At 45.2% G+C, this 19377-nt stretch overlaps 1 protein-coding gene across 2 annotated transcripts in view; it reads left to right on the top strand.

The window, feature by feature from the left end:
• Positions 1 to 573: 573 nt before the first annotated feature.
• PAK5 (p21 (RAC1) activated kinase 5) overlaps positions 574 to 19377 on the top strand; it is a 91914-nt gene continuing 73110 nt past the window's right edge. For both annotated transcript variants that reach the window (XM_052784078.1, XM_052784077.1), the window contains exon 1: positions 574 to 716. The gene's annotated coding sequence lies outside the window, so the exon portion shown is untranslated. The remainder of the gene's footprint in view (positions 717 to 19377) is intronic.

Below are 19377 nucleotides of genomic sequence, written 5' to 3'. Positions count from 1 at the left end.
CGTATGGGAGCGTGGATGGGGGTGGGTGGATGTGGATGGGAGTGTGGATTGGTGCACGAGTGGGCAGATGTGTTGGTGGGTGGGTGCATAAATTGGGGTGTAGGTGGCTGGATATATGGGAGCATGGGTTGGTGCGTGCATGGGTGGGCGATATGTGGGTGTATGAATGCACGGGTGGGTGCACAAGTTGGTGCATGAATGGGTAGGTGGGTGTCTAGGTGCACGGGTTGGTGCAGGAGTGGGTGGGTGGGTGCCTGGGTTGGTGCTGGCGTGGGTGGGGTGCGCGTTTGGAGGATGTGTGTGAACGGGCAGGTGGACAGACGGACAAACTCTCAGGACAGACGTTACGTGCAGGTGCGCAGCCACTGCCTCCCGCTGCGGAACGAGCCCGCCTCAAGCGCGCCACCGCCCCGCCCCGCCCCGCCCCGCCCGCAGCGCGCTGGTTGCGCGCCGCTCCGCGCCGAGAAGCACGCGCCGGTGGGGCGGGGCGGGGCCCTGCTGCCGGCCCGTCCCGGCGCCAGGGCGGTGCCGCGCCCCGCCCCGCCCCGGCTCGGCGCGCGGGGGGCGGGCGGTGGCGGCGGCGGCGGCACCTGCGGGCCGGGCCGGGCGGTAGGGAGCGGTGCCGAGCGGAGCGGAGCCGAGCGGCGGCCGCGGCCCGGATGTAGCCGGCGCGGGAACATGGCGGTGGGGGCGGCGTGACGGCGGCGGCCGCCGAGGTAGGGGCGGCTGGAGCGGGGCGCGGTGGATCCGCGCAGGGTACGCGGCGGCTGGCGAGGCGGAGCGGCGCGGCGCGGGCGGAGGCTCGACCTTGCGGGGCCGCGGGCGGGCGCGGCGCTCCCCGGAGCGCGGCGGGGGCCGCCGTGCCGCCCGCCCGTCCTGGCAGCCGGTGCCCGGCTCGGCGGAGCTGGAGCGGGCCGGGAGACAAAGGCACAGCCCGGGCATCCTCTTCCCCACCTGTGCGGAGCGGGCAGAGCCGCGGGGGCTGCCGAGGGCGGCTGGCGCAGGGAGAGCCGGGCGCTCCCGGGCTCCTCTCCTGGAGGGCTCCCGAAGGGTCGGCGTAGGTGATTTCGCTTTAAATACCTTGTCGGGGTTTCCCACAACAGTGGCTTTTTTTTTCTTTTTTTTTTTAAGCATTCTGATTCTTGTCAGGTGTTCTTTCCAGAGGAAGTTGCTCCCAACTTTCCGTGAATATCATGTGCTTTGGGTTTCACCCACCAGGCAGGTGCCCAGAGAGATGTACAGCCGCTCCTGGAAAAGCTCGTGCATGCACCTATATACCTCTGCTTACTCTCATTTTTTGCATGTAAAGGGTTAGAAGTGCCTGCAATCGGCTCCGTTCTTCTGTCTGTGTTCGTTAGCCTTAGATCATCATACCTAAAGAAAATGAGCTGCATGGTGACTGCTGTGCTTGAATAATGCTTGAGCCTCAGACCAGAGGAGAGGTGCTTTTTTCTTGGTATCGATCAGACCTTGAGATTTTCTCACCAACAAGCCAGCAGCACACAGGCTGCCTTTCTTCCTCTTTGTTACACACCAGCCCTCTGTTAATGTAAAGAAACAATGGAATTTTCTTTCTTCCCAAATACTCAGTGTTAGACCAAATGGGCTGTTGTTGCCATTAAGGATAAAATTCCCATTAACTCAAGAGGAGCCAGCAGTGAGACCACCCTGCTGGTAGCCTTCCCCTTCACCTTAGAATGTTTTTATATGCTTTAGCATTTGCAAAATGAAGGAAGGGAATTGGTACCTGTGTTGAGAGAGATCTCTGTGGTCCCTGCTGCCCAGACAGCCCTTAAGGAATCATCGCTTCTAATTTATTGCCTTTATTGTACCATGAAACTTTAAATAACGCAGCTGAGGACTAACGTAGGGAGCCACGCTCCCCTGCCCTGCGCAAAAGCCGGTGTTGATGGCTGTGAGCATCGCTGCAGCTGTTGGGGACGGACCTCTTGTTGCATGGAGAATGCATCTGGAGGTGTTGGGGAATCACTCTGGCCGTCTGCTGAGGATGATGTTTCTGATGAGGAGAGTGGGTTTAGTGTCACTTGCAGGGCTCCCTGGCCATCTGCAGCCCTGAGAGCGAGGTTGAGCAGAAGCTGTAGAAGCTTCTCCGTTTCAATTTGAGGTTCATAAAATGGCCCTTTGCATTGCTTATTTCTTCTGGCTGAAGTGTTACTGTTTGTGCTGCACAGCAATTACCAACAGGTTGATCCCCCCATGGTGAGCAGCTGCTCTCCCGGTTTGCAGGTGGGGATGGAGGAGTGCAGGCAGTGTGGGGCAAGGCACTGGTTTCAGAGCTGCTGCTACTGTGCTGGCTAAAGCTTTGGGAGTTACTCATTGCAGTTTGCCTTACTGGCTGTTTCTGTGGTTTAGTCACCATTTTTTGGTTGTAATTTGTTTCAGGTTGATGGAAGCTCTTTGTTCAGTGTGGAATTATGTTTTTGTATTTATTGGAGATAAACTGAGTAAAAACATGGTTTGAATTGAGGGAAAGACTCACTCTTGTGTTCAGAGTGCTGAAGCTAAACTTTCTTCTTTAACCTGCTTCAAACATTTTTACAACTGGTTTTGATCCAGGTGAAACTGCGCTGTCTAGCGGAGATAAATTTTACTCAGAAGATTTTAGATCAGTCTGCCATAGTCCTGCCTCCCCTTGGTGCAGAAGCTCTGAGTGCCATTACTCACTCTTGCAGTTTTTTAACCTTATCCCAAGGAAATGAGGGCTAACCAGTCACTGTGAGTGTGCACGCATGTCATTCAGCTGTAGTGACTGTTGAACCATACTTAACAGAGGGGCTCTGAGTAGTCATTTCTGTGCGGAGAAGTGGTAGCACAGAGAGGAGACCGTGGCAGTCCTGTTGTGGAGAACCCCTTTACAAGTCATCAGTGAATCCCCTTGGTGACCCCCCACAGAGCCAGACCTAGTAAATCCCATTGCTTGTTTGATTCCCGTGTTACTTTGGCACCCCTATTTGCTTCCCAGTGGCTTTTTTTTTTTTTCTGGACATCTTCATCAATCACAGATATCCACAGTAGGTGAATATTTAGCTTTCAGTGAAACCTCAGCATCCCAATGGCTGATTCCAAACTGGGAATGTGTAATGAGCAAGGTTCTTGCAAAGCATTTTATTTCCCAACTATTATTTGCCAAAGTAACAGTTACTTTGGCAACTATTGCTTTGAAAACTAATATTTGGGAAATAGAATGCTTTGCAAGAAACTTGCTCACTAGTGTCAACTCCTGCTGTCAATCAGCTGTGAACAAATTTCTCATGGTGCTTAGTTAACAACAATTATGAGTTTTGCCTTACTTACCTCATCAACATCATCTCTGACCCCAGATTTGCTACTGAAATAGGGGAGGCAAACTGTTCTTTTTGACATCAGTTGGGGTATGTAATTTGGGTTTAAAGCTGAGTTTAAGGAGGACTCCAGCTCATGTGGCTGAAGCCCAAGCGGTGATGCTGGCACAGATCTGTCAGGGGTACTGTGCTGTTTCAGGGAGGTATAGAAGAAAGAAGAGGAAAAACAAAGCAGAAGAGCGCCTGCATCTCTGCTCCTCCTCTCTGATCACACTCACATTTGACACTTAAATCCAATTATTGCTTTGAAGCTGCTCCAATTAAGAATCTGAAGTGTTTGGCATCTACTTGTTCAAATACATAAATTCACTCCGGTTTTACCGGCTTACTTTGCAAAAGCTACAAACAGAAGTCTGCTGTGTGGTGTGCGTTGAAACTGCTAACAGGTGTTTGTGGGTACCAGCAGCTGAAGAGTTTCTGAAATACACATAAAGCTCAAACAAAAAACCTCTTGCTAAAACACCTCCTTGGGATATCCTGCTCGTGGCGTTAGCATCTCTGACTCATGTTTGGCCATCCTGGTGGGGTTTCTGGGGCCATCTGTGCTTTGCTTCTTGCTGAAGTCAGTGGAGTTGGTCTGTTGGGTCTGCTGCAGGGTTTGGCCACATTTCCCCGGGTGTTGGTGAAAGCCGAGTGAACCCTCTGATGTCAGGGTGGGATGGTCGGTGACAGCAGCCGGATAAAAACTAGAAACACCATGATGGAAACTTCATGTGCTTGATATCCCTCACACCTGGAGGGCATACACTTTTTACCATCTTGCAATTATACTCTATTATTTTTTTCCATTAATTCTAATCTATTAAATGTTTCCATACAATCTCACTACTCTCAATAGCTATTTGAAGCATGAAGGGTGTTTTACACAACTATTTGCTCAAAAAATGGATGGCACAACCAATAGAGCCTCAGTTCCTGTCGTGTCCTCCCTTGTAGCTTCTCTGGTGTCTGATATGGGTTTGTCTCTTGCTTGGTAGGAGCTTCATAGGGTATCTCCCTTCTTTCCAGATACAAAGCTTGATATTTTTGAGACGACTTCCCCCCATTAAATTCAGCTTCAGCTGGTGATGAGGTGCATCAGAGTGCTGCCTGATGCACAGCACAACTGCATTGGCTTCATTATCAAGGGAAAAGAGCTGAAATCTGGAAAGTTTCAAAAATGTTACCAACTGCACAAAACCCCAGTTAGTTATGAGGCCATTTAAAAGGCAACTCCCCCCAGCCCTGCCTTAGAGCAAATTTCAGTGCATTCTAGTGATATTTAATGTTCAGGTAACTCTGCTGAAGCCTTTAATTCATTAGGCCATGGAGATTCACTGGGGACTTGCTGTTAGTGCTGGTGTTTCAGCCTGCCTGTCACCAAGCCGAGCAGGGCTTGGCATTGCGTTTGGAGGGCTGTCCACACGACCAAGAAAACAAAATATTTTCTATCAAAATGAATGTTTAGCTTTTGCTTTTCTTCTTTTCCTCGAGAGAAACAACTCAGAGGGCAGGACTGTGCCCGGGGCTTCAGGGCTAAGACCTGCCACAGCATTTGGTTCTCGCGTGGTTCAGCTATGCCTGTTGAAAGCAGCCGTCTTGCAGCCCTGGCACAAAATGTCGGCTTTGAGCCAAGTCTTGTGCCTTAAAGGTTCAAGGATTATCCCTTTCCAAGTAGTGCCTGTGAGTGCAGTGACGTGAGAAGCGCATGGTCCCATCGTGTCGTGCAGAGCCAGCCATGACATATGAAATCAGCTATTTTGCATCTTTTCCAACTGTTTTTTTTTTCTGGGCTGTGTAAGAGTGCTGCTGCTTTTGGAAGGTGCATCTAGTCGAAGTACAAAGGTAATTACGTTTCGGAGCAGACAGAGCTTGAATATCTTTTAAAGTCAAACCAATCAAACAAAAATGTGTGAGTCAAGTTTAGCTCTTCTCCTTTTACAGGCTGGGCTGCCATTTCCTATTTCTGACCTTTCTTATTCCCTAAGCAAAGCTTTTATTAAAACATGAGCTGTATATACCAATTAATATTTATATCTCACGAACCACCAAAATTGGGGTCCTAGTAGGGCTGGAGACTGTAAGGACATGTAGTAAGATGTGTTTTCACCCTGGGGAGCTTATGGCATAAGGTGTACCCATCCTGTTTGTACATATGCCATGTGCCAGGGTGAGGATAGCCAAAGCGTGCAGGAGCAGAGTGGTGTGACTTGCTCAGGGGCACGCAGTGATGGAGAGCAAAAGTGAAATCCCAGCTCCCATCATTTTCCTTCTGGGCCATCCTGGCTTTGCTCTGTGCGCCAGCTCTGCTGTTAAGAGTTTGCTGCTAGCGAACGGCTCTGCCTGCAGCAGGACACGCTGCTCTGGTGTCGCAGGGGTGGGAGCTTTGATTTTGCTGAACAAAGGTGCTCTTCCAAAACCAGGTTAAGCCAAAGAACTTGGATGCCAACAATAGCAATAGAGATTTTCCATTTTCTGACTGTGTTTGAGATTTATTGTTCCTTGCTGGAGGCAGCTGAAAAAGTAAGAGATGCTGTAGCTATAGGCAAGGGAATAGTGGAAGTAGACATACACCGTCACCTCTGATGGAGGAAAACCACACTTGTCAGATATCACCGTAGAAATACACAATAATGCGAAATAACAATGTAAATAAAAATGTGCAGTGTCACTAAACCCTTCCCTTAGCAAAAGTTTCATTGCTTTCCTAGCAGTTAAAGTACCCCAGAAAGGGAAGGATGGAGAGATCCCTGGTGACAGGGGACAAAAGAAATGCCAACAAACAAAAACTGGAACGAATAAATGCCACAAGAATGATTCTGGTGATAGCCCCTATAAACCTTTCATTGCGACATGCTCTGCTGTATGTGAATAATTCACTCTTCCTAAACTGGTGGCAGTAAAATCTGTGCAGTGGCTTTCCCCTCCGCCTTCATACAGGTTGTTCAGGTAATAGTTGTTAAAACTTAAAATTTCTCTCATGGGATTCTCCATAGAAATTTTCATATCATTAAGTTGAACTCCAGCTTTCCCATTCCCCGAGTTAGATGCATGCACAGAGGACAGAGCTAATTACTTGCACTGCGGCTATTTAAGGCACTGGGCTGAGCATGGAGCTAGAAGTCAGGAGGCACCCTGGCTCTAATCCATGCTGTGCTGCTCACTGAGCCACCTCTGAGAAGTTATTTAACCTCTGCGTGCCACTGCTTCCCTCTGGGTAACAGGAGGGATTATGATAATTGCTTTTGAAAAGCACTTTCAGGTGTTCAGCTTTATTTTTTTTCCTAAGGCACAGAACTATCTGGTCCTGAGCTGAAGAGGCTCAGTCTGTCCCAGGAGGCTTTTGGTGCTTTGCAGGATTAGAAAAACAATGCTTAATGCCTCATCGGGCCGTTTAGGCCATGTAAATAAATACATTTAAAAGATTTTTCATTAATCTTCTGTGCATTACTCGTGGAAGGGCTCTTGGATACAACTGAAGGACATAGAAATGAGATATTGTTCAAAAGGGTTGTTGTTGAACTCTTCGTGAAATGTAAGTAAAATGTCAGAATGCTTAAATGGTTTATTTTTTCAACCAAATCCTGTCTTCTCCACAGAAACCTGGGTTTACATCTGTTAAATTTGTCTCTACCTTGAGTTAAAGACCCCAAAGGCAACAGACTTGCTGCATTTCTTGTAGGATTTGGAGGGTATTTGGTTTTGTGTTCTATAGAAAAGGCTGATTTTTCTAGGCTGAAGAAGTAGGAAGGTTTTCACAAGAGCAAGATGAGCACAAAGCAAATGCGCCCTGAGCTGTGCCTCTATCTCAGATTTCGAAGCATCCAGGAAAGAATAATGGTGCATGAATTTGTCTCTCTGTTGCACGCACTGAACTCCTCTTTTCCAAATAGCAAAACTTCTTCCTATTTATGCTTTGTGTCACAGGGAAGAAATAATCAAAGGGCAGAAAACCCCATGGCTGAACTGCAGCTGAGACCAAAGTGTTAATGAAAAAGTTTTTTGTGGAGCACGGTGCTTTCAGTGGGGTGGCTGGTTGGGAAGCACCATCTGCTGTAGGGTGTGCCGGCAGTGTTTGGGGAAGCAACATTACTGGGGATTTTATGTTGGAAACATAAAGTTTAGTGTGCTACTGGAAGTGCTCCAGTGCCAAGGCCATGGCTGTAATCTAAGCCATCAGCTGCTCTAGCAAAATCTCTGGGTGCTCCCATGTTCTATGCAGGAGCTTGAAATGATGCAGCCTAAAGCCGGGGAATATATTGCATCTTCCCAGCACGAGGGATACAGGCCCCGTAAGCACGTGTTGAGAGAGGCTTGGCTGCCAAAATAGTTTAGTGTTGCTACGATGCTTGCAGGTGGTGATTGCTTTTTAAGTTCTTGCTCTCTGTTCTGACATTTTTAGGACAGTAAATGAAGGATGAGAAGTAGAAAAGCAAACAAATTAGAAAAATCCTGTGTGTGGATATCCGTAATTGCATTCATGTAGCTTAATGGAAAGAGTCCATCCTACTGGAATTCAGGGAGGGCTTGGCAGTGAATAAAAGTAGTTATTGCCAATAGCTCTCATGCCAAAACTGAGTATTGATGACAGGGCTCAGCTTAAAGCAGGTGCCAGAATACATACCCTAAAAACTGCTCTGGGGAAACACATGCAAAACCATGTGCCTTGTATGCCATGGAGGATTTATTCGTAGGGGTGAGACAAAAGAAACCTTTGCTTGGATGGAGGTGAGAGTCAAGTCCTGGTCCTGGGAAGTGAGAGAAATGCTTTACTGAGGCAAGGCTTTTATTAGGGGCACTCTAATGAGTGACACTTAGGCGTGTCACTCATTTTTCATTATATTAGAGATACAATACTGAAATTACCAAAAATGCAACAGCCATCCCACATTTTGTGCTTTCCCTACCCGCTCTCTTTGAGGACCAGCTCTTAGCACTGTGAGGATTCAGAGAAGAATAAGTAGGGTTTTTTCAAGTACTTAAGAAGTACAAGGCATGAGGTAAATAATTTAAACACTGATGCAGAGCATTGCCAGCTGAAAAGTGGCTTAGAATCTCTTAACATGCTAACAATAAGTGGATTTTTTTCCTCTTTTGGGGGAGAGGAGTACAGAATGTGCCACCAATCAGCAGGGCTGCTTCCTTCCAAGAGAAAGGTTTGCTAGAATTAATTCAAAGCCAGAGCTTCTTTCTTCTTGGGCAATCTGGTCTGAATTTGGACATCACCAGTGCAACAGACCCCTGGGATTGTGTGTAACGTGAGAAACCTGATACCTCTGCGGCTCACATTTATAATAAAACTTCTGCTTGAAGAAGCATTTTGACTTTTTCCTCAGCATCTGGTAGGACTTGGCCCACAGTATTTTGTTGTTGCATTTTTTGTGCAACAACCTGATGCTGCTACTTGTGAGAGACCTTTAACTGAGGGTTACAGGGTTTCTGGGTGGTTTTGTTCCATTACTTCTGCCATTTTTATTCTAACTCAATTTCTCTTCTTGTTTACTTTGCTCTTTGGTATCTCTCTCTTACTGATGTAACAGCATCTTGCTATTTCTCTTCAATTTCCAATTCTCTGTAAGAAAGAAAAATAGTCAACTGTCCTGATTTAGCTAGAAATTAAACTGCAACTATTTTTTTTCATGGACTTAATGAGAAAATTGGTGATAATTGCTAACTAATGCTTTTTAAAGACTTTTTTAAAAGAGGTGAAAGGCTGTCAAGCTGTCAATCGACAAAGATTGGATAATGCACCATTCCCCTGACAAGTTCCCTTTATTACATCAGGCATCCACTTCCCTCTGTAAATTTGAGCTACTCGAAATTTGCCCTTTAATGTTTACTTTGTCTATCCTTTCTCAGTATTATTTAAGTACTATTAGTATACCTGTACAGCATAGTCAAATAGATGTAATAATCTTTGAAGAAAAATAACTCTAAGGTGTGATTAGCTTTCCAATATCATGGTATTCTTCAGCGTTTTTCTAATATCTCACCCTGTTGCTCCATGATGCACCCACCTGCCCTTGCTGAAGCCAGTAACCAGCCTTGGGTCAGGCTCTAAAATGTGCAGGGTCTGGCTTTGATGAGTGTGTTAAAGCCAGGCAAGTGTGAAATTCTGAGTTGCATGAATATTTGTGGTCCTTATGGACCGTTTCTCAAGACTTTTGCCTATAACATACGGCATTTAATTTTCTCTTTATTTTCTTTTTAAGTAAATTTGGAGAGCAAATTGGAGATTTTCTTGCAATCCCCTGATTCCAGAGGCATGGGGTTTTCAGAGAAACTGTTAAAACAGCAAGATACATAATAAAAGCAGATACTGGGCCATGCTGAGTAGTGTCTTTCCACAGTACCAGCTGCTCTTTTTCATGGTTCTGGATTTAAAGCACCATGAAACAGAATTTATCTCAACTCCAGGCACTGCTGGCATTGCATGTAAAGCACCACAAATGTACGAAACTGGTGCAAAGCGGAACAGTATTCCTTCCCAGACCATTCCCCCACCTCCAACAGTATTTGCAGGTTGAAAACCATTGCCTTCCATGCCACCAAGATCTGGAGTTAGCATGTCTGTAGCAGGATTTGCTGCTCAGGCTGGGCAGAGGATGGAAAGCCACTCTGGCAATGTTCCCATCCTGCTGGGAGAGGAGGTACCAGTGGCAGCACTGTGAAAGGACTAAGTGCAGTATTGATTTTGACATAAATAACGCTAAAAATTGCCATGATGTCATAGCAAAGCATTGCAGTCGTCATGGCAAATGACGAGAAAAATAAGAATATAGAAATAACTATCTCCCTTGGCCTGCAGATAAATCAAAGCTTAGCCCTTGACCTCCCATTGCTCACTAGCCCAGAACGTAAATCCAAGGGTTTATCATTAAGCTTAACGGGTCATAAAATCTGGGCTATTTTGGAGGTAGTTGCAGAGATTTTCAGCCCAGGCAGAGAGCAGGCTCTAAGCCGCCGGGTCTTGTATAACTAGGTAAATAGCAAGCTTCAAATAATACTATAAAGCTATCAAATGTAATAACTAATGCAGTCAGGCAAGTGTTCGGGGAGGGTAGCCTTGCTGATGACAAGCTTGCCAATGAGGACCATAGGAGGCCTCAGTTTAAGAAGACCTTTTATGAACAAGTTTAAGTCCCTTTTGCTTTACTGGAAGTCAGTTATGTGCATCCAGTTTGGTTCATGTGTAGCCCTTTTATTTTCTGCACAGCAATGCTTTCTTCACTGTGGGCCCAAGAGAGCAAGCAGCAAAAACCAGAAACAGAAGCGACCGACAGCTTGCTTACTTTGTCATTGCAGTTTAAATATTTATGACAGCGCTTCACAGCGTGCTAGTAAATGCATGATAGCATATTATGTAATAGTAATAAAAGTTTAGAAGTAGGAGACTTCACTACTGCCCTTTGCTAGTAAATCTTTGCTACCATCCGTAGTGAGGCCATGTAAAGGCCATGCCACTTTTGCCCCAGTTATTCTATGTGAAATGGGAATTAGCTCTTCATTGGCATTTGCAATCACATGTTTTTTAAAATTGCTCTCCATCTCTTATTCAGGCAAGACTTTGGTTCAGGTCCGATTCCTGTAAAAGTTGATGGCTCTGAATTTGCGAGTGAGCAGCAGGTCTTTGGTGTGTGCAGGGGAATGGACAGGGAGCAGCTCCCTCGGTGAGGGAACCTGGGAGGAGGGTCTTTTAGGTTAGTTAACAGTTCAAAGTACCTTTTTTTTTTTTTTTTAAGAGTTGTAGAGTACTGATTACCATTTGTACTGTACTGCTCCAGTGAGGGGGATTCTCAGGAAATTATGTGCCAAGTCACTTGTGCCTGGACTGAGGATATCTGAGTTGGACTAAAGTTTGGGATGGGTGGTGCAGCTTCCGGGGGAATTTACTGTGAAATGCTGACAATGAAAACAGAAAGCTAATGTAGAGTTGACTTTGGGACAGCCAAAAGTGTTGACTTTGGGACAAGTAAGAAGGTAGCCCATCAAAGGAGGAGCCTGTCTAGGAAACCTTACATGTCTGGCTGCTGCCAGGGCCCGTGTTGCTGTGATTTGGATGACGTGCCATGGCGGGACAGGGCAGAACCTACCCCTGACCTGGACAGCCAGCGGTGATCAGTGCTGCCCACAGCTAACACTGGCCAAGAGAGGTCTGCGGCTTGGTCAGCAGGGGAATATGCTGGTTTTCCAGTTGTATGGTCCCAGATTTCAGTCCAAGGACTAACCGGGTCATCGGTTCCTTGAGCTATTTTAGCATAAATAGTCAAATTGAATTAAATTGGACTTCTACACTTAAACAGAGGTGTGTACATTAGTGCCTTAATGAATCAAGGAGAGATTCCCCACTTCTTAAAGACAGACATTGGGAACCTGCGGTTAGTTATGTTTCAAAATGGCAGAAAAAAACGTAGAGTTAAAGAAAAAGTAAGTTAAAGATGATTTGTACTTGGCATAAGAGCGCTATTAGCTGTTGTGATGGCTTTCCTAGCAGTACTGTATGTGCTCGGGAAGGCATTTTGGGGATCTGTGCCAACAGAACTCAGTCTTGGAAGCACATCATGTGAATGGATGAGAAAACAAACCACTAGCACGAACAAAGAGCCAACGTGTAGCAGGCTCTAGGGGCGGGTGGGATGCACGTCAAAGTGCAGGAGTTGAGAGCTGTGCAGGACTTGGGTAAATGCTTTGCACAGTCACGGAGAGATTAAATGTACAGCAGGTACCGGATTATTTATCTGATGTACACACATGCGTGTTTACAAAAAACAATTGCTCAATGATCAAGACTGTTATCTTAGTCGTTACCAAAGACGTCGTAAGGATGCCAAGTGGAAAAGTGAGACCTGCCAAAATCAAGAAGTAACAGTAGAAGTTGTTGACTTTTAATTTTGAGCCTTTGAATATACAGGCAGCTCTAATTATGTATGCTGTTTCATACACAAGATTGAGCATGGTGCAGCCGTTGTTTCTTCATGTATTATATCTCAGTACCCACTGGTGGAAACTTCCAGCACCTTGGCTGAGCAAGGCAGGAGTCCCCAGACCCACAGAGCAGCGCGGGTTCTTACGGGATGAGACACACAACCAGGTGGGCTCCCGGGTCCATCAGCTCCCACAATTCAGTCTTTCCCTAATGTCACATTTCTGGAGGCTGTGCTGGAAGATCTGGTGATGTTTTAGTTCATTTGGTGCAGTTTGAAAAGCAGAAGCTGTAGTGGTGTTTGTTGCTTTGCTGGGGACGCTTTGTGTGTTACCTTGGCTTTATTGACCCCTGTGCCAGTGCCCAGTGAAGCTTCGATCTTGGCACAATAATTCTGTGAACACTTTTCTTGAATTTCAGACCTCGGGAGACCACTGGACTCTTGCCTTTTGCAGTAGTGTGGGATTGGGGCCTGAAAATTTCCTCGTACATTTGAGAGAGGTGGCGGGATGGACGTACCTTGGTTTTGAGTTTGATCTGTGGGATGAGTGTTGCAAGATGTGGCTGGGTCTCAGCTCACTTTTATAATGTATCTGGCAGTTTCAAAATTCCCCAAACTTTGCTCTCTCCCTTGTACATTTCTCTTTTCTAAGAAAGCATTGACTGTTTCTGAATTTTGCTGCTTTATATAGGCTCCTTTTCCTCCCCCTCTCACCACTTGCTGCCTCTTCTCCTCCGCCCCAGTTACTAAAATCTCCTCTCCCCAATGTGTCATCTTTGTCAGCAGCGCTCTCATCATCCGCAGGCTGAAAGCAGAGCATGCTCGAGGAAGAAGAAATGAACCTGAACCCCCCTTAAGTTTTCAAGTGGCTGGAAGTTGTTTGCCGATCAAAGGCGGTGCGTGGGAGTCTCTTCTGCTCTTTGCTTCCTCCATCCTTTATCTGGCAGTGCTTTCTCCCTGCTCCCGGCTGGCAGGGCTTGCTCTGCAGGGGCTCCATGCTGAAACGAGTGCAGCTTTGCATTTCCAGATAAAAGGCACGGACGAGTACCCTGGTGTATAAATACCAACTGCAAAATTCCTGCGGTCAGGGTGGTAGGTGCCTTCAGGAATATTGGAAACACTTTGGTAGGGAGAAAAGAAATAGGAGAGCAAGGAGTTTTGGAAAGATAGGTAAAACAGAGAGGAAAAATGCACGATGGCAAAGCTCAGCTGAATCAGCTGGTGAGAAATACTCGTTTTGATCGCTGCAGTAATCGAGTCATGATTTTCAGGAGTATTATGAATAGCTCTTACATGTAGAAAGTTTGCAGGTGGCGGATAGACTGATCCCATCTCTCTCCCTGGATGTTTTCAAGCCGTGGCCGGACAAAGCCCCAAGCAACCTGCCCTGGTCCTGCTGTGAACAGGGGGCACGGGGGCCCCTCCAGCTGGGGTGAGTCTGTGACATTGGTCGGTGTTTGGAGAGAGGATAAAACCAAACAAAAACATAGAAGTAGTAGGAGTGACATGGCAAATTTGTTTTAATGTAATCTGGGCTTTATCACTGGTGTTGACTGTACTGGAGGCTTCCAGGTCTGGCAAGGGGGTTGATCTAGATAAATGTATTTATTTTCCTGCTTTTCATTTCCCATAGATGTATATACTGGTGTAGCTTAAAAGTGCACGGCAAGGACGAAACAGAAGAAGGGGGACAAATTAAGTGACTGCTGCCAGATTAATTATTCCATCACATTTCAACTCATATTTTTAAACCTACAACTTTGGGGATGTTCAAAATTATCATTGCAATGACCATCTTTCCATCTAATTTAAAGTCATTCAACTTTACAAGAAGCAATTATGCTCCACACTAACAAATGAAAAGACATGGCAACATCAGAAAAAGTGATTATTCAAGCAATCTTTCTTACATAAAATAGCTAACTAATCTCCCAGCTTCAGTCCTTGAGTGCTGTTGCAAATATCCTCCTGAAAGATAACTTCATTCTCGGTACACTGGCAGCCTGCTTCTCATCACTGATTGCTCTCTGTGTTGTCGCAGTCATGGTTTAGGGGTTAAGAAATTATTTTCTCTTTTGTCTCTGTAGTTCTTCTTGCACTCACTGCTGTTTTTATCATCTTCTGTGACCAGTGAAAGTGAGGAGCAGGGAATAGAGTTTGTGTCCTGCTTAGAAACATAAGGAAATCTCCAGACTTGCTGCTCTTCTGCTGCTCTGACCATCATCCTTGAGGCCATCAAGTCTGAGGTTCTGGAGAAATCTAAATGTCGATGGGCTTTGTTGCCAGAGAGGGGGATCCATTTGCAGGTATCTTGGTTTATTGGTGTGGAGGTGATGTATCCTGATCCAAAAACTGAGAAAGGAGGGGAGGGAATCTGCCAAAAACCAGGACCTTTCTAAAAAACAAAACAAAAACCCCAAACAAAAAAACCAACACCAAACCAATTCTCAGAGCTTAAATTTCCATTTTAAGTTTTGCAAGTCGATGTAACTAGTGCAGTGTTGCACTTGAAATCTTGTTATGAGCAAAAGGAAATGCATCTTATTTGCAAAGCCAAAACTGTATTGTTAGTGTAATTGAAATCTTAACCCTCTAATGAAATGTTTATTGTTAGTCCAAGTTATTACAAAAATAGAAAAGGAAAATAAAAAATCCCACTAAAGAAGAAGTATCAATAATAAGTTAAATGTTGCTATACACATTTCCTAACATCTGTGCCTTTCTCTGCTCACCCTTCCACTGCCCCCTGTGAAAAAGTGGGGTGGCACAGAGGTATGTTTTTGGTTTTCTTTTTTCTTCTTTCTTGGGTCCCCTGCAGGTGTGTCTGGCTTTCTGTACTCTACGTCAAAACCTGCCTCAAAATTGAGATGCAACCATCAGAAGCAGAGGTTCAATTCAAATTCAACCAAACAGACCAATTTTGCAGGTGGAAATCGCTGTCTTGTACGGGCTTTTATCCCCCTTTAGCTTTACCGATGCTTTTGTAAATTCAAAATACCTCTTCTCCAATAAAGCATTTCTGCTTCTAGTCCTGACTGCTCTTAATATTTAAAAAAAAAAAAAAAAAAAAAAAGGCAGTGAGTCATTAGTGTCCTGCGCTGCTCCCGGGAGGAGCATGATGCTGATGGTGGCATTTATTCTTCCTTGCTGGGAGAAGCAGGAGGTGGAGGTTGGTGGTTTCTTCCACCGGGCTCTAGGATCCACTTGGGATAATACATATATTTGTTTTCCAGCCTGCTTTTACATGCTCTTTCTTAGAGTCTGCATCCCCACGTTGTATCCATGTTTACTGTATGTAGAGCATCTTAAACACATCAGATACTTGTTCATTATTTTCTTTGCTACCCCAAAACCTGATTTTGCCAAGGTCTGCATTTCTTCGACTGTTAGTGAGATATATATGGGGCTTATGCTGTGTTGCCTATGGGCTGTCCAGTACCATCCTGTGCCCCCTCTCCTATCTTCCCATGCCTGCACCTTTCTGTGTGGCATCCTGTGCCCCTGCTTGGGAGTCCCCTGCTATATCGTGCTGTGACGCTATTCCTCTGCACTGCCTGATTGCGCCGGGATCATCAATATTTCATTCTCTGCAGAACACCTGCCTGTTACTACTCTCTGTACAAGCATTACAGTTATGTACAAAGATAAGCCACTTGGTTAATAGAAAAATTGATGGTACAGCTAAATTAGCTGCAGCAAAGCCCCAGGCAGATGCAGCTAGAGCCTGACCCTCAGCAGAGTCAGTGCCTCAGTGTGTACCATTTCATCAGGTTATTTGCTGGTTTTGTTCCCCCCCTCTGTCTCATAACAGTTCTTGACTTTATATTTTCATCTTAATTATTGCTGAACATTAGGTCGATGTTTACAGGAAACTATTTGTAAGGCTTTCAAGATTTCTTTCCTGATCTTAATGTTAATTGAGAGACTGTTGCTGTGCCCACAAAGTGAAGCTTGCTGTCCCTGCCCTGTGAGTTGGTTTGTGTTTCCCAGTGTTGAATTTAAGCTGATATTTCAAAAGTATTTTTGACTGAGAAGCAGTCACTTCTGATGTCAGAAAGTTCAGTCTCTACAGCCACAGGCCATCAGGATGATTGCCCAGTCAACCTGGAAGTAATTGGGATTTTCCATTCTTACTGTCTGTGAAGGAAGAGCAGAAGAGCCAGAGGATTGGCTCGCAGGTGCCGCTCAGGTGGCCGTGCTGATATGTCTCTGCTGTGCTGCCTGGAATTGGGCATGGCATTGCAACTCGCTGGGGTTATGCTGATACCATTGGCTAGCTTACCTCTGTAGCTTTGAGCTTGCTTTGACACCCAGCACTGTTCCTGCTCTGTCATTCCCATATAATCTGTACCATGTTGTTAATTTTTTCCCTAAAAAGTTGTGCAGTACCTATTTATCCATAGCCTGTTGTAGTAATAAGCTGCTTTTCAGCATTCCTGATCATAATTTGTGTTTTGGGTGCTCTACCATTTGTCTAAAAATATGCATCTATTCAACCTTTGTCTGCTTTACTATTTTTATATACCCCCCCCCCCCCTTCAGTGGAATTTGCTAAGGACTGTTTGTCTCTTTTTACAAATGTTACCAATTTCTACCTTTTTTGAAATTGGAGAATTTTGTGGGATTCATTCCTAGAGGAGGCGTTAACCCGAGATGTGCTTTTCAGTTTTCCCTCATTCCTGCTCTTAACACTTTCCTGTAATCTTTTGAATTTTCCAAGCCAGAAGCTTGGCCGTGGTTTGCTTAGCGGACACTGCCCACTGTCAGCAAGGCTTGACCTGCTCCAGGAGTCTGCTCGAGTCCCTATTCTTCAAACCTCTTCCGAAACTGTTTGTTCATCCGTGTTTTGAGTGTTTCAGAGGATTTTACTGCGGTGTTTCAGCCGCAAACACAGAAAACAGCCCAAATCAACATCAGCCCTAAATTCTGCCTGCAGGCTTCTCTCCCTCCTTATACTGCTGGTACCTAGGTAGACCGCAGCTACTGAGTCCCTCCATAGCATTTCCCAAATGTGATGTATCTTGAAGGATGCAGAAGATTGTCCCAGATCAAGGTTGTGGTTTTCTGAGGCTCATCTGTTCACGATATGTTTAAGCAAATGGAGTATTCATAATTCTAGATAAAATTAAGGGGGAGGAAGGAGTCGTTTCACATTTTGAATGCAAACATTTAAAACAGATGCAGCCTGCTGGGAAACATCGCATTAAATTGCATGACTTTTTAAAAGAAAAGAACATCCATTTTACTCAAGTCCACAATATGAAAGATTAGGAGTTAAGAGACATTTTTTGCCCACTTTGAAAGTAAATGTATTTTAAATGTTATTCTTCAGTGCAGCTGCTGCTTTGTCTCTCTGGAAAGCCTTTCTCATGCTTTGAGCGATGTAAAGTTGTGGGTTGTATGCTAATCCAGTTTAAGATGCCAGACTTCCTTTCCACTCATGGGAGGTTTTCCCATCACCATCTTCTAGATAAATGTAGGACTTTTTTATTCCAACACACCACCGGTTTGGGAAGATCTGTTGGAGATTCACCATCTTTGAATTATTTGTGCAGGGAAAAGTATGAATGTGAAGATTTCATGTTATTTTAGAATAGACATATCAATGTAAGATGTCATGGAATCAGCTGGTTTCTTTTTTTTTCTCCTCCAGTATAATTATCCAGTAGTTCCTACATTTAAAAAAAATAAGCCAAAACAAACTAGGACCTGTGAAAGAGGCTCACGGTGCTGATGGAGTACCCTCAGGTAGTGTTGATGGGGCAGCCAGCAGCCGTTGGGATGCTCCTGTTAGCTGCTTGTCACAGATGGGTATTGTAGTTACTGTTCCAGCTACCACTTATTTGGGGCTGGAAAATCATCCTGCAGAATGGGTTAATTTGAAGATGCTGGTAAGTTAGGTATGCCAAAATTCTGAGGAGTCTAGTGTTGCCTGAGCTTTGTTACCACCCATTGACCACAGGAGGAATTGCCAAGAGCATGCAACAGCAAGTATCAGCACTGGGAGAGTTTGGCTGGAATAGCCACAGGATTTTGCTGTCTCGTCACCCCTGTTGTCCTGATCTGATCTGCCCTGGGGACTTCCCTCTCCCAATTCTTGCTGCTTTCCTTTGAGAAAAGTGCCTTTTTGAGGAGAGCCCTGGATAGAGCTTCCTCCTTTCCTATTCCTCTTCTCTTCCTTCATGAGAGTATATTGTGTAGCTTGAGCTTGCTGATCTTGAGCTCAGTACTGCCGTCGTACCATTCTGAATACATCAGCCATGCTCATAATACGCAATCTGAAGCCATTATTCTCTATTCTCTAGAAGCGATCTTCCTTTTTAAAATTATTATTATTACTATTACTTTTATACAGCCAGCACTGCCGTCTGAGCGCTTCCCCAATTGTAACTCATATTTAGTGACTTACTAAGGTTTGTCCAAGTCACAGATTCCCGGAGGATGTTCTGAGCTTGTTTCTTATTTAAAAACATCATCTAAATTCAAATCAGGAATTAACACAGTTCTGCAAATGACATTCACCCCTCTGCAGAAGGACCAACATTAATCCTATGCATTGCAGCAACGGCATCTCAAGCCTTGTTTGAGGGCTTTAGTGGGGCTTAAATGAGCCTTAGGCAAAGCGCAGACCTCTGCAATAGTTAGGTAGGACTAACATGACCTACTTTGGGCACCAAGCTTAAACATGTGTCAGAGGGGCTGTATTAGGATGTGGGTTCCCTTGATAGCCACGGGAGAAGACAAGGTGCTCCACAAAGCCTTCCTGCATCTCTTGGTACCAGACTTAGTAGCTGCAGACAAAATCTTCACATAACCCTTTTCCTAAGCCATTGCCCCACTGCTGGAATCCCTGCCTTTGCTGGGAGAAGGATGAGGTCCTTGTTTCACAGCTCTAAGGGAACTGATGTGGTGCTGGCAGAAACAGCAGGATCTTTAGGCTGGGACTTTCAGCACCTATTGAAATTCAGTTCAGGTTGATCTGGTTCCTGTAGGGCTTCCTGGAAATCCTCACCTTAATATATTTAATTTTTTTTTTTTCCTCCTTACTAGTTGTCATCATCAGTACGTGTTGTTTGCATTGCTAGAGTTCCCACAAAACCCATTGCACTGAG

This window comes from Harpia harpyja, chromosome 4, assembly GCF_026419915.1.
Source record: "Harpia harpyja isolate bHarHar1 chromosome 4, bHarHar1 primary haplotype, whole genome shotgun sequence".
Classification (NCBI taxonomy): Eukaryota; Metazoa; Chordata; class Aves; order Accipitriformes; family Accipitridae; genus Harpia; species Harpia harpyja.
This window is presented reverse-complemented; position numbering and strand designations above follow the sequence as displayed.